Raw genomic sequence first — 14,422 nt, 5'->3', positions numbered from 1 at the left:
TCTATCACACCAAATAAATAAAAAATTCTCCCGAAGTATAAGGTATAAAGTATCGTCACTAAGATGAACATTGTATAGTATAGCCTTCCACTTTCTTAAGTTATATGCATGTTCTCTATTTTTTCTTGAATTTGTTCTTCTCAAGCGTCATTATCGAAAGTTTAAGAACATAATTAAGCAATGTATGAATCTTTTAGTGTGGATCCTTGACTTTTTTAAGAACATAATGGAGATGTAAGCTACCATCTTGTTTCCAGATATTTTAGGTGTCCAAGGGAGCAATTTTAATATAGTTAAAAATAAATAATACATGTATTTGTATGTGGTGGATAATTTGTTTCGATGATATCAATTTCTTGTTACGAGAATTTCAATTTGAATGACACATAACTCATAACCGCGATAAGTAGCTCTTTAATTTTTATGATGTTATTATCATAAACCTAAACTATATGCAAAATCAATCAACTAAGAGATATTGGAGGATTTATTAATCAAATACGTAATTTTTTTTTTCACACCATAACAATTGATGCAATCTTGTATCACAATTTTTTTATTCTTCGTACTTGTATCACATTATTGGAGGATCTCCTTGACAAATGCACAAAGATTGAACACATTTGCAACCATGATTTGGAAAACGACTTTCACAAGTTTCATCACGAGCACAGTGAAATGAGACAATAGGACCTCTTGCATCTGATATCTTACACATATCTACATGCATATAAACATCACAAAATCATTGTTAAAAATCATATCATATTTATTGTAATATTTTGCTAGTTGATATTAAGAGTAGAGGAGTAGGATTTATTACCTGATGCAATAATAACAAAAATCAGTAAGATTGCAAATTTCACAGCTGAATATTTTTGGGCATCCATATTCACAATGGAATACAGCTTGTAGTTAGAACTTGTATGTCTAGGTAATCTAGAGATAATACCATGCTATATTTATAATAATTTGTACATAGTACTTTTAATTACATCTTTGGACTATAATAAATACATAGATTTTTAATTTATAGGTTTTAAAGAATGTTTTTATGTAATTTTTTCAGAAATGCATAAAATATTTGTTTACTTAATTACTATTCATAAATGTGTTTTTTCTAAATAACGATTTTTAACAAATAAATAACATATTTTGACTATAATAAGTAAGAGATTTTAATTTTATAGGTTTTAAAGAATATTTTAAAAGTAATTTTTTCAGAAATGTATAACATATTATTTTTTACTTTATTATTATTCATAAATATGTTTTTTCTAAATAGCGATTTTTTACAAATAAATAACATATTTTGACTATAATAAATACATAGATTTTAATTTTATAGGTGTAAAAGATTATTCATAAATATATTTTTTCCATTTATAAAAATATTTATATCAACAATATAATTTTGCCATTTATAAAAATATTTGTATCAATAATACTGTATTTCCCGTTTATAAAAATATTTAAATTAACAATAATTTTTTTTTATTTATAAAAATATTTATATCAACAATACGCTTTTCGTTTAGAAAAATATTTGTATCAACAATAAACCTTTTCCCTTTATAAAAATTGTAGATGTTCTTGATTGGCTGCATTTTATGGTAAAACATACTTCTGTGTTTATATGTCTTGATTGATGTCATGACATGCATCTGTAGTATTCTGCAGGATTTGTACGGTTAGCTAATACAGAGTTTATTGGATGTCAAGCTGAATGTTGTGACATCAATATCTAACAGCATGGACTGTTATGGTTTCTGTTATGTTTCTTTATTAATCTTAGGCTATATTTTAGGAAACTATTGTTAGTGCTTTTGAGGATTGGCTTTATGTTTGGTAAAACTAATTTAGCAGCAATAGGTTAAATAGAATTATAACTTGTAAGAGAAAGCAAGTTGAAGTTCTATTAAATGGAGAAACATGTTGTGTTGAAATGTTTCAACATATGGAACAACATGTCGAAGAAGATGTCGTGACATCGTAAATGACATCGTGTTTGAGCTGATAGTTTGGATTCTATTATAATAAAATGTTGGAAAGATTTATAGGAGAACCTGTTGCAAAAGCGTAACAACTTATTGTTTTTCTTTGGAGCATATTTATGGAGATATTTGTGGAGAATATCTTGGAGCTTATATTGTGGAGCAATTTTAGCAACAACTTGTTATGTCAGTTTGTTACGATTTAAAGGTCAAAAGAATCAAGTCAGAATATTGAAGATTATGCAGTTTCTAATTATGGAGATAATTTAGGAAACTTATGATTGAAGACCTTTCTTTTAGCAGAAGAATTTTGCTGATTTGTAACAGCAAATAAAGCTGTGATTGAAGGCCCAAGTCCAGTTGGGAATAGGTTATAAATAGAAGCTTTGTAACCTAAGTTTTGAACCACCCGTAATTTTAACAATATAGTTTTTAAGGGTTGAGTCTGTAAAGTGAACCACCCGGGTTGTGGTATGGTCACTGATTTGTGCCTCGAAGCCTGTAGGTAAGAGGTTTGTTTTACTCACTCAAAAGCTGTAAAGCAATGAGTGGAGTTGTGTTCTTGGAGGAAGCTTTGAAGCAACTCTAAGTTATGTTTATTTGTGTGCTTAGAATGTTGGTAATTAGGCCGTCGATGCAGTGGCTGAGTTGTTAACTGCTAGACATCATTGCTATGATTGGGAGTGGAATGGAGATATTCCATATCTAGGGAGAACCTAGGTAGAGGGGTCATTGGGTAGTGATTAAGTGAGGAGTTGTAAATTGGGAGTTTAGCTCTGAATTGATACTGCTAATAGTGGACTTCATCCCTGGTTTGGTATGCCCCTAGAGTAGGTCGATTGAACCGAACTGGGTGAATAATTATGTTGTGTTCTTTATTTTCTGCACTGTGTTATTTGTACTCCTACCTTGTCTGTTTTATAATGTCAGATCAGATGTCAAGACATCCTTATATGACATCTGAGTTCTGTCTTACCAGAATTTCAACTAACAATTGTGCTGATTAAATATCAGTAACAGAACGAGCCAAGGGCTGGTTTTTAGCATCCTGATATGTGACAATTAGGTTAACTTGGTTAACCCTAATTTATGTTTGTGAGGAGGCCCAAGGCCCATGTTCTGCATATAAGAAGATTAGTAATCCTACTTTCAGATGCAGAGATTTTGGCGTGAATAATATTTTTGTTGAGTTATGTGTTTTAGGTTTAATTGTTCTCAGTGTTTCTTATGAGCCAAGCAATTATCACCTTGATGATTCTATTGGACTAGGGTGTTTTGAGTTGTAATTTGTTGTGTTATTCTAAGCTTGTAAGCACGAGTGTTGTGTCTCTTGATTGAAGCTTTTAAGCAAGATCAAGATTTGTTTGAAGAGTGTCTTCACTTTGAATTTATTTTTGTCTGTTTGTTATAACTGGTGTGATTGAGGGAGAGTGAGTAGGAACTCAGGTCTAGTTTTAGATTGAAATTGCATTGGATAGGTCTTAAGTGAGGGGTGTAAACTGGTAGTTTAACTCTGAATTAATAGTGCTTATAGTGGATTTCCTCCCTGGCTTAGTGTAACACCCTTCTAAACCCCGCGACAATTATATAAAAATTTCAGAGTAAACATGAAAACAAGGGTTCCAAAATTCAATAAAACAATTTATTATAACTCACTTGTCATGCTTCACTAGTGAACAATCATCAATTCAATAAAATCATGTTTCTACACAACGGAATATTCATCATACGGATAAGCATAACATCATCTATGCAATATCCCACAAAATTAATACAATAACAACATAATAGTCTAACATCATAGACTCTAAACTAGTGTTCCCCAGTGTTACAATATCAGAGCATGACACCGACGCTATACTTAAACAAACTGGCCTATGAGCTATCCTCACCAAGCCAAAAGCCGCTACTCGTCAAGCTGAAAATATCAATATTAAGGGTGAGTCTCATTCACAATTAACAAATGTTATAAAGTCATAAACAATAACACATCATAGTACATTATTCACCCAATTGTATCATATACAGATATTCAGACAAGTTTTGTCATCATAACAACCAACACATCATCAATATTCATAACACTGGAAAACATCCAATCATGTTATAAAAATCATGCATGTGAATGCAACTGACACTGTGCATGTGGTACCAACATCATCAATGGGAATAACCCACCGACCGGACCGATCCAACATCATCAAGATACGGCCCTGCCAGCATAAATTCCACACAATGAGAATTACGCCCTTCACTGAATCCACACATCATTCGGATTCAGCCCTCAAACATATGATTATGAATGAATGCAAACATATATGAAACATACTTATGTCCTCGCAAGTCTATGAGTAACATCATCCAATACTCAAACCATCATCATTATCATCAAAGCATGTTTATATACATTAGCATCATTCAAATACAATCATATCATCATCGTCATCATCTTTAAGAACATACATGTATCCGCATCAATCCTCATCAACATCATCATCCATAAAGAACATACATGTATTCACATCTTCCAAAATAATCAATCATCATTATACAATTCTCAACAATCATCACATAATCATGTTTTCAAACACATCTTATATTGTCATATTTCGTCATACATGTCAACAGTACATCATCCATCAAACTAACAAAATATTCACATCATACTCATATCCTCGCATAGGATGTCTCATACGCTTCGTCATACAATTCAAACAAATCATCATACGACTCATGTTTTAAACATAGCATGTATCGTCATATCTTATCATATATGTCCACAACACATCATACATCAAAACAAGCAAATAATGATAAAAATAAATTCAAGATACTGCTCACTTCATCATTATAACACAAAGAATATTTCATAAGCTTTATCCTGCTCGAAATGACACTTAAAACAGGCCAACGGTTCGAAAGTTATGCATTCTTTAAACTTTCCAAAAATCACTAGCAGCACGCGGCGCCACACATTCTTCGCGACGCGCTGCCAGGAAACGACGCCTTCGCTGCGCCAACAAGGGACGCGGTGCGAACTGAGTGAGATAATTTCCCTTAAGCTTTCTGCCAAGCAGTTCGCGGCGCCAACAATTGGATGCCGCGCGAACCGGCAAAATCAGAAAGCCCCCATCGCAGAAATAATCTACGAGTTTTTAACCCAAATCCCCAACCATGATCAAATCACACCGAGAACACCAACCCTCACGAACAAAAATAAAGCACATGTTATAACACAAATGTAACATATATTATGGATCCTCTAACATCATAACATCATCAAATCATGCAATTTTATCAAATCATTCAATTCCCATCAAATCATCCCAAAACCCCAACCTAGCATATAACCAATTGACACAAACAATGCATCTAAATCAATCCTATTATCTATAATTCGATAAAATATGTTAACCGGAAGAGTCCCTCCTTACCTTAGCCAAGAATCTGGACTTTTCCCCTTTTTCTCCATCAAACCCGTAAGCCTTCTTTTCTCAAATTCAACAAGAATCTCCAATCTTCAAACTCGCTTATCTCCCTCATCAAGAGCTCCCCTGACATGATTTAATATATCAAATCGAAGGAAATTTCGTGTAGAATCCGAATCTTCAAGAATTACCTGATTTGGAGCTACGTGTAGAGAGTTATGACTCGTTTTGTGAAGGCTGCACCATGAATACGAAAGTGGACTTTGTCCATGAGCTCTCTCCTTCTTCCTCTTAGGTTTTCCTCTTCTATTTTCCAATTTCCTTCTTTTTCTTATTTATGAAAATAGATTATAATTTTAGAAAAGGGCTTACTAACATAGCACCCCCTCTTTACTAACACCACACTTGGCCCAATAGCCCATCTCATAATTCTCCAAATAATTCAACAAAATACCTAATAATTCTAAATAATAATTTAATTTCCGATTAAATTAAAATTAGAAAATATGGGGTGTTACACTTGGTAGCCCCCAGAGTAGGTGTTGTTGTACACCAAACTAGATAAACAATTCCCTGTGTTCTTTACTATTATTATTTACTTACAACTAAAAGTAATAATTTGTCCAATAGCAGATGTCATAACATCCTATACGACATCGATTGTCTGTTACTAGAATTTACAATTGACATCGGAGCAGACACCCTGCCTGTTATTTTTTGGGTGAGATCTAGGGACAACATATTCTGGTACTATGGACAAGGATGTAGGATTTGTGAATAGACCACCCATTCTGGATGGATCTAACTATGACTACTGGAAACCACGTATGATAGCCTTCTTAAAATATTTGGATAGCAAGGCTTGGAGAGCTGCAAACAAAGGATGGGTACATCCTGTGAGAACCGAGAAAGATGGACCAACTGTGTTATTTCCTGAAGAGAATTGGAGCCAAGAAGAAGAAGCATTAGCCCTTGGTAATTCTAAAGCCTTGAATGCTTTGTTAAATGGAATAAATAAGAATATTTTCAGACATGTGCATCACTGTGAACTTGCCAAAGAGGTTAAGGACACTCTCAAAACAACTCATGAAGGTACCTCCAAGGTGAAGATGTCTAGACTCCAAATGTTAACTACTAAGTTTGAGAATCTGAGGATGGAAGAGGAAGAGACCATTCATGACTTCTACATGAACATACATGAGATTGCCAATACCTCTGGAGCTTTAGGAGAGAAAATGTCTGAAGAAAAGCTGGTGAGAAAGATTCTCAGATTATTGCCCAAGAGATTTTCTATGAAAGTTACTGCTATAGAAGAGGCTCAGGATATCAGCAACATGAAGGTAGATGAACTCATTTGTTCTCTCCAAACATTTGAGATGGGTATGTGTGACAATGTTGAAAAGAAGAACAAGAGCATAGCTTTTGTATCAAATACTGAAGAGGACTCAGAAGAAAGCAATGGTGGAAGTGAGGAAAATCTATCAAAAGCCATAGCTATGCTTGAAAGATAATTCAACAAATTTATAAAAACAATAGATCAGAAGTCTAGGCCAAATGTCAAGAACATTCCCTCTGATAACATCAAGGCGTATGATTCTAGCATAAGATCCAAATCTGAAGAAAAGCCTCACAAAGGCAAAGGGATTCAATGTCATGGATGTGAAGGTTTTGGACACATTAAAGCTGAATGTCCCACTAACCTCAAGAAGCAAAAGAAAGGGCTATCTGTCACCTGGTCTGATGGAGACTCTGAGAGTGAGTGAGTCTGAAGAAGAATCTGCAAAACATGTCACTGCTCTAACCAGTGTATGTGTATCTGATGATGATTCAAGTGAAGATGAGCTAACTTTTGATGAACTTGCAGCTTAATATAAAAAGTTGTGTGTCAGGAGTGGAGAAGTGTGCCAACAAGTGGAGAAGTAAAAGAAACTCATAACAGAGTTGGAAGCTGAGAAGAAAGAGCATCTTGCAACTATAGACTCACTCAATAGTGAAGTCACCTTGTTTAATTAAAAACTTGACCAGATGTCCCAATCTCTCAGGATGTTGAACAGTGGAACTAACACATTAGAAGAAATTCTACGAGTAGGTGAGAAAGATGGAGATATGTTTGGAATAGGATTTGTGGGTAAATTGGAATCCACCTTAGGGTTCAAGAGGTCAAAGCCATAAGCTCTCATGTCAAACTAGATGTCAAGACCAATGTCACAACATCATGGAAACAGGGGGATGAACCAGACAAAGAGGAAATTTCAGAGATGGAGATGTCACTATTGTGGAAGATTTGGGCACATAAAACCATTTTGCTTCATACTGTATGGATATCCTAGTCAGACACTTTAGGTCAAACCTAAACAGAATGCTCCTATCAAGAAACAACAATGGGTTGCTAAAGCTACTGCCTTAATAGCCCTTCTTTAAGGGTTTCAGCCAAAGAAGACTGGTACTTTAATAGTGGTTGCTCAAAGCACATGACTGGAATAAAGAACCTATTGGTAGATATCAAACCAAATTCCACTAGCTATGTGACCTCTGGTGATGGAGCAAAAGGAGAGATCAAAGGAGTTGGAAAACTAGAATGTCCTTGAGTTCCAAAACTGTAAAATGTTCTACTAGTAAAAGGACTGACTACAAATCTTATCAACATCAGTCAACTATGTGATCAAGGCTCCAATGTCAGATTTACTAAAGATGATTGTGTAGTCACAAATGGAGAAAATGAGGAAGTCATGAAGGGATTCAGATCTCAAGATAACTACTACTTGTGGGAACCTAAAACCTCTAGTTATTCCTCTATATGCTCTATGGCAAAATAAGAAAAAGAGGTTAAACTGTGGCATCAAAAACTTGGACATCTACATTTAATAGGGATGAAAAAGATCATATTATCCAAGCAAGCTGTGAGATGAATCCCAAAGCTGCACATTGATGAAAGCAAAGTCTGTGGTCAAAGTCAGGTTGGAAAACAAACCAAGATGTCACATCCAAATATTAGACATCTAACTACTTCCAAAATCCTGGAGTTGCTACACATGGATTTGATGGGACCAATGCAGGTAGAAATTCTTGGTGGAAAAAAATATGCTTATGTGGTTGTTAATGATTACTCCAGATACACCTGAATAAGCTTCATCAGAGAAAAATCAGATGTATTTGATGTATTCAAGGACCTATGCACAAGACTTCAAAGAGAAAGGGAAATTGGTGTTGTCAGGATCAGGAGTGATCATGGGAAGGACTTTGAAAATGTCAAATTTGCTGAATTCTGTTCTTCTGAAGGAATCAGTCATGAATGTACTTGTCAAATTTGCTGACTTCCTTTCCCCATCCTTTTTGATAATTCCAAAGGGGGAGAAGAGGTATGTATTTGTTGTATATTATTTGTATCCATAAATTGTGCAGCCATATATAAATCAAGAAAGGCTATCAAGATAGGGGGAGCTATCAAGATAGGGGGAGCATGTATAATCGGACAAAATAACAAAGCTCAAATAGTCATTGGTTGTCATCATCAAAAAGAGGGAGAATGTATTTTCAAGCTCCTACAAAATTTCTTAAAGACTTAGTTTTGATGAAGACAACATATTCCATATATTTCAAAAAGGATGAGCAAAGACAAATGGATAAGAATCAAAGGTTGCAACTTCATGAAGATTAAAGTCATAGTATTATTGATCTTCAATATATATGGGTACAAGTTAAAACTCTTTTACATTGATATTCTTTAGTGCTCAAAAGATACACTTTCATTCAAATGCATGATCAAAACCTCAAACAAATGCATACCATATACACTTAACCTTTAAAAATCTATTTTTAGGCTTTTTAGTTTGATGTAACCGATTACCAAAACCATGTAACTGGTTACATTGCTGGCAGTAGCTTTTTCTATTTGTTATTGAACTTTTTCAACATGATGTAACCGGTTACATCATTTAGGCAACTGGTTACATGATCGTGATTTTGAATTTTCTGGGCATAACGTAACCATGTAACCGGTTACATCCTTCACGTAACAAGTTACATCTGAACCAGTGGAACTTTTTCATGATATTTCAGAACCATACGAATTTATATTTCAAAACCTTGACCATTGCATTGTTCCATCAAAATGCAACCATTTCAAAGGGTGTAGAGTCATCTATAAATACCATATATTTAAGATTTCAAAAACTCACCTCTTTCATACAATTTACAAACCTTATTCTCACAAAATTTCTAAAGTGTTCATCTTTCATAAACTTTCATTGAGAAATTTTTTCTGCATTGTTACATACATATTTCAGAAAAACATTCTCATATATTCATATACCTTGAGCACTAATATATCCTTGTGAATTGTTTACTTGAAAGAGAAGATCAATCAAATGATTGATACATTGTTCTACTATTCAAAATTCTTATACAAAAATCAAATACTTGTTGTATTCTTGTTATCCAGTATTGTTGGAAACAATTTAGGCACTTTGAGAGGATTGTTCTCATAAGTGGTCTTCGTGAAAAATCCAAGAGAATTGTTCTTGGTAGTGTTGTCGTGTGTTGTACAAGTTACCAACAATAGTGAAAATCTCTTACTGCGTAAGGGGACTGGAGTACTCTCGGATTGTAAGGGGAACCAGGATATATCCTTGTGTCATTTATTTTTCTGCATTTTATTCTTTCCATAACTTTACCATAAACCAGAAAAATAATCCACATATCTCTAAAAATCGATAAAAATTTTAAGAACCTAATTCCCCCCCCCTCTTAGGCGTATTTCATACTTACAATTGGTATTAGAGCAGGTTATAGGTAACCTGTTCCTAAAAGATCCAGATGGCTTCCGCAAATCAAAATCTAGTTTTTCGAGACGGTGGTAGCAACAACAAACCTCCATTGTTCTGTGGACAATACTTCGACTTTTGGAAAATTTGTATGAAGGCTCACTTAGAAGCATAAGGAGAAGAAGTATGGGAGGCTGTCCTAGAAGGTCCTCATGTTCCTGTAACTGTCATCAATGGTGTTGGATCAGATAAACCTAAAGCTTCATGGGATGATAACGATAGAAAGAAGGTTCTTGCTGACAAAAGGCTATCAATCTTCTTCAAGGAGCACTTAGCATGGACGAGTTATTTTGTGTTTCGGCATGTACAAAGGCTAAACAAATATGGGATATGCTAGTAAAAACTCATGAAGGAACCGATGAAGTTAAGAGATCTCGATTAAATACTTTGAGTCAAGAAAATGAGTTATTTAGAATGCAGCCTGGAGAAATCATTCTTGATCTACAAAAGAGATTTGTTCATTTAATAAATCATCTAGACGCTCTTGGAAATAAAATCTCTACTGAGGAACAAAATCTTAAAGTTCTAAGATCCTTAACCAGATAATGGCAACCAAAGGTAACGACAATATCCGAAAAGACTCTAACGAAAATGACTTCCGTAACATTGTTCGGAAAACTTCAAGAATACGAAACGGAACTCGGAAGACTTCAAAAGCATGAAAGTTTAGATTCAAAATCCAAAGGCATTGCTTTGAAAGTAGATTCTATGTACAATGATCCACTGGTGGAAGATGAAAATTTCGTGCTCCTTATTAAATAACTTGGTAAGTTCTTTGGTAAAAAATATAAATCTTCTTCTTTTGTAAAAAGAAAGAAACATTTCAGGAAAAAGGAGGCTTCCACTTCAACATAAGATGTCACATGTTATGAATGTGGCAAGCAAGGTCATATAAAACCAGATTGTCCTAAACTCTCCAAGAATGGTGGTGTCAAAGGAAAAAAGGCTTAAAGAATAAAAAGGCCTATGTTGCATGGGAAGATAATGAGATAAGTTCATCATCTGATTCGGATAGTGACGAAAGTACAAATCTAGCATTGATGACTTCGCACCATTCCGATGATGAAAATGATGAGGTTAGTAATAAATTTTCCATTTATGATAATGATGCACAAGGTGCCATAAATGAACTATTGAATGAATGCAAAATGTTATATAGAACCATATCAACATAAGAAAAACAAATCAAATCTCTTGAAGAGAAAATTGATATTGTGCAAAAAGATTTCGAGATTAAGAAGAAACAATATGTTGATAAAGAAAAACAAAAATCTACATGTAATAATTGTGAATCACTTTCCTTTCAAATTGTCCAACTAAAGAGAGTCTTTGAAAGATATAAAAAAGGGCATATTGGTTTAGAGGGTGTCCTTAGACAACAAAGGTATTCTAATGATAAAAGTGGGCTTGGTTATTCAAAGTTCTCAAAACCAAGTTCTAACAAAACCATATTTGTTAAGGCTAGTGACCAAACATCCCAAGAGAAAGTTAACAAGCCTAAAATGGTTCATCACCATCCCAAGAAAAGATCTCCTAAAAAGAAACCTTATGTTTCTAGATATAGAAGTAATTTTGTCCCTACATGTTTTTATTATGGTATAAGTGGCCATACACCTAATGTTTGCTATGTTAGAAACTTTAGTGTGGAAAGTGGGCATTATGTGTGGGTAAAGAAAGGTACTAATGATGAAGGACCCAAAGTAGTTTGGGTACCTAACAAAACTTAATTTTTTTGTAGGTATGCTTAAAGACCACATCAAATCTATGGTATCTCGATAGTGGTTGTTCCAAGCATATGACGGGAGACATCAACAAATTTTCAAATCTAAAGCTTAAGGCCAAGGGTTATGTTACTTATGGAGATAACAATAAAGGAAAGATTATTGGCGTAGGTAAAGCACAATCTTCTTAGTATTAGCCAATTATGTGACAAAGGATTCAAAATCAAGTTCACTAAAGATAAATATGTGATAGGAGACGAAGTCACACATGAGGTTAAACTTAAAGGTAAAATAATTAATAATATATTTATGATTTCTCTTGATGACTTGTCTTTGAAGGTAGAATGTCTCATGGCGAACAATAACGACTCATGTATTTGGCACAAAAGAATTGCTCATATTCATATGGAACATTTGAATAAACTAATTAAACATGATCTTGTCAGTAAGATGAACATTGTATAGTATAGCCTTCCACTTTATTAAGTTATATGCATGTTCTCTACTTTTTCTTGAATTTGTTCTTCTCAAGCTTCATTATCGGAAGTGTAAGAACATAATTGAGCAATGTATGAATCTTTTAGTGTGGACCTTTGACTTTTTTAAGAACATAATGGCGATGTTAGCTACCATCTTGTTTCCAGATATTTTAGGTGTCCAAGGGAGCAATTTTAATATAGTTAAAAATAAATAATACATGTATTTCTATGTGATGGATAATTTGTTTCGATGATATCAATTTCTTGTTACGAGAATTTCAATTTGAATGACACATAACTCATAACCGCGATAAGTAGCTCTTTAATTTTTATGATGTTATTATCATAAATCTAAACTATATGCAAAATCAATCAACTAAGAAATATTGGAGGATTTATTAATCAAATATATAATTTTTTTTCACACCATAACAATTGATGCAATCTTGTATTACTATTTTTTTTTATTCTTCGTACATGTATCACATTATTGGAGGATCTCCTTGACAAATGCATAAAGATTGAACACATTTGCAACCATGATTTGGAAAACGACTTTCACAAGTTTCATCACGAGCACAGTGAAATGAGACAATAGGACCTCTTGCATCTGATATCTTACACATATCTACATTCATATAAACATCACAAAATCATCGTTAAAAATAATATCATATTTATTGTAATATTTTGCTAATTGATATTAAGAGTAGAGGAGTAGGATTTATTACCTGATGCAACAATAACGAAAATCAGTAAGATTGCAAATTTCACAGCTGAATATTTTTGGGCATCCATATTCACAATGGAATACAGCTTGTAGTTAGAACTTGTATGTCTAGGTAATCTAGAGATAATACCATGCTCTATTTATAATAATTTGTACATAGTACTTTTAATTACATCTTTGGACTATAATAAATACATAGATTTTTAATTTATAGGTTTTAAAGAATGTTTTTATGTAATTTTTTCAGAAATCCATAAAATATTTGTTTACTTAATTATTATTCCTAAATGTGTTTTTTCTAAATAACGATTTTTAACAAATAAATAACATATTTTTTAATTTTATATGTTATAAAGAATATTTTAAAAGTAATTTTTTCATAAATGTATAACATATTATTTTTACTTTATTATTATTTATAAATATGTTTTTTCTAAATAGCGATTTTTTACAAATAAATAAATTATTTTAACTATAATAAATACATAGATTTTAATTTTATAGGTGTAAAAGATTATTCATAAATATATATATTTTTTCCATTTATAAAAATATTTATATCAACAATACAATTTTGCCATTTATAAAAATATTTGTATCAATAATACTATATTTCCCGTTTATAAAAATATTTGAATTAACAATATTTTTTTTTATTTATAAAAATATTTATATCAACAATACGCTTTTCGTTTAGAAAAATATTTGTATCAACAATAAACCTTTTTCCCTTTATAAAAATTGTAGATGTTCTTGATTGGCTGCATTTTATGGTAAAACATACTTTTGTGTTTAGATGTCTTGACTGATGTCATGACATGCATCTGTAGTAATCTGCAGGATGTGTATGGTAAGCTAATACAGAGTTTATTGGATGTCAAGCTGAATGTTGTGACATCAATATCTGACAGATGGACTCTTATGGTTTCTGTTATGTTTCCTTATTAATCTCAAGCTATATTTTAGGAAACTAACAATTGTGCTGATTAAATATCAGTAACAGAACGAGCCAAGGGCTGGTTTTTAGCATCCTGATATGTGACAATTAGTTTAACTTGGTTAACCCTAATTTATATTTGTGAGGAGGCCCAAGACCCATGTTCTGCATATAAGAAGATTAGTAATCCTACTTTCAGACGCAGAGATTTTGGCGTGAAGAATATTTTTGTTGAGTTTTGTGTTTTAGGTTTAATCGTTCTCAGTGTTTCTTGTGAGCAAAGCAATTATCACCTTGATGATTGTATTGG

At 33.0% G+C, this 14,422-nt stretch overlaps 2 long non-coding RNA genes across 2 annotated transcripts; both read right to left on the bottom strand.

The window, feature by feature from the left end:
- Window positions 1-469: 469 nt before the first annotated feature.
- LOC131599531 (uncharacterized) lies at window positions 470-928 on the bottom strand. The gene is made up of 2 exons (XR_009282822.1): window positions 824-928; window positions 470-720 (listed from the first exon to the last, which is right to left on the bottom strand). It is a non-coding gene; the product is annotated as an uncharacterized LOC131599531 (long non-coding RNA).
- An 11,894-nt stretch (window positions 929-12,822) lies between these two features.
- Window positions 12,823-13,281, bottom strand: LOC131599530 (uncharacterized). The gene is made up of 2 exons (XR_009282821.1): window positions 13,177-13,281; window positions 12,823-13,073 (listed from the first exon to the last, which is right to left on the bottom strand). It is a non-coding gene; the product is annotated as an uncharacterized LOC131599530 (long non-coding RNA).
- Window positions 13,282-14,422: the final 1,141 nt, after the last annotated feature.

This window comes from Vicia villosa, linkage group LG4 (genome assembly GCF_029867415.1).
Source record: "Vicia villosa cultivar HV-30 ecotype Madison, WI linkage group LG4, Vvil1.0, whole genome shotgun sequence".
NCBI classification, from domain to species: Eukaryota; Viridiplantae; Streptophyta; class Magnoliopsida; order Fabales; family Fabaceae; genus Vicia; species Vicia villosa.
The sequence above is the reverse complement of the archived record's forward strand: the minus strand, read 5'-3'. Positions and strand labels throughout refer to the sequence as shown.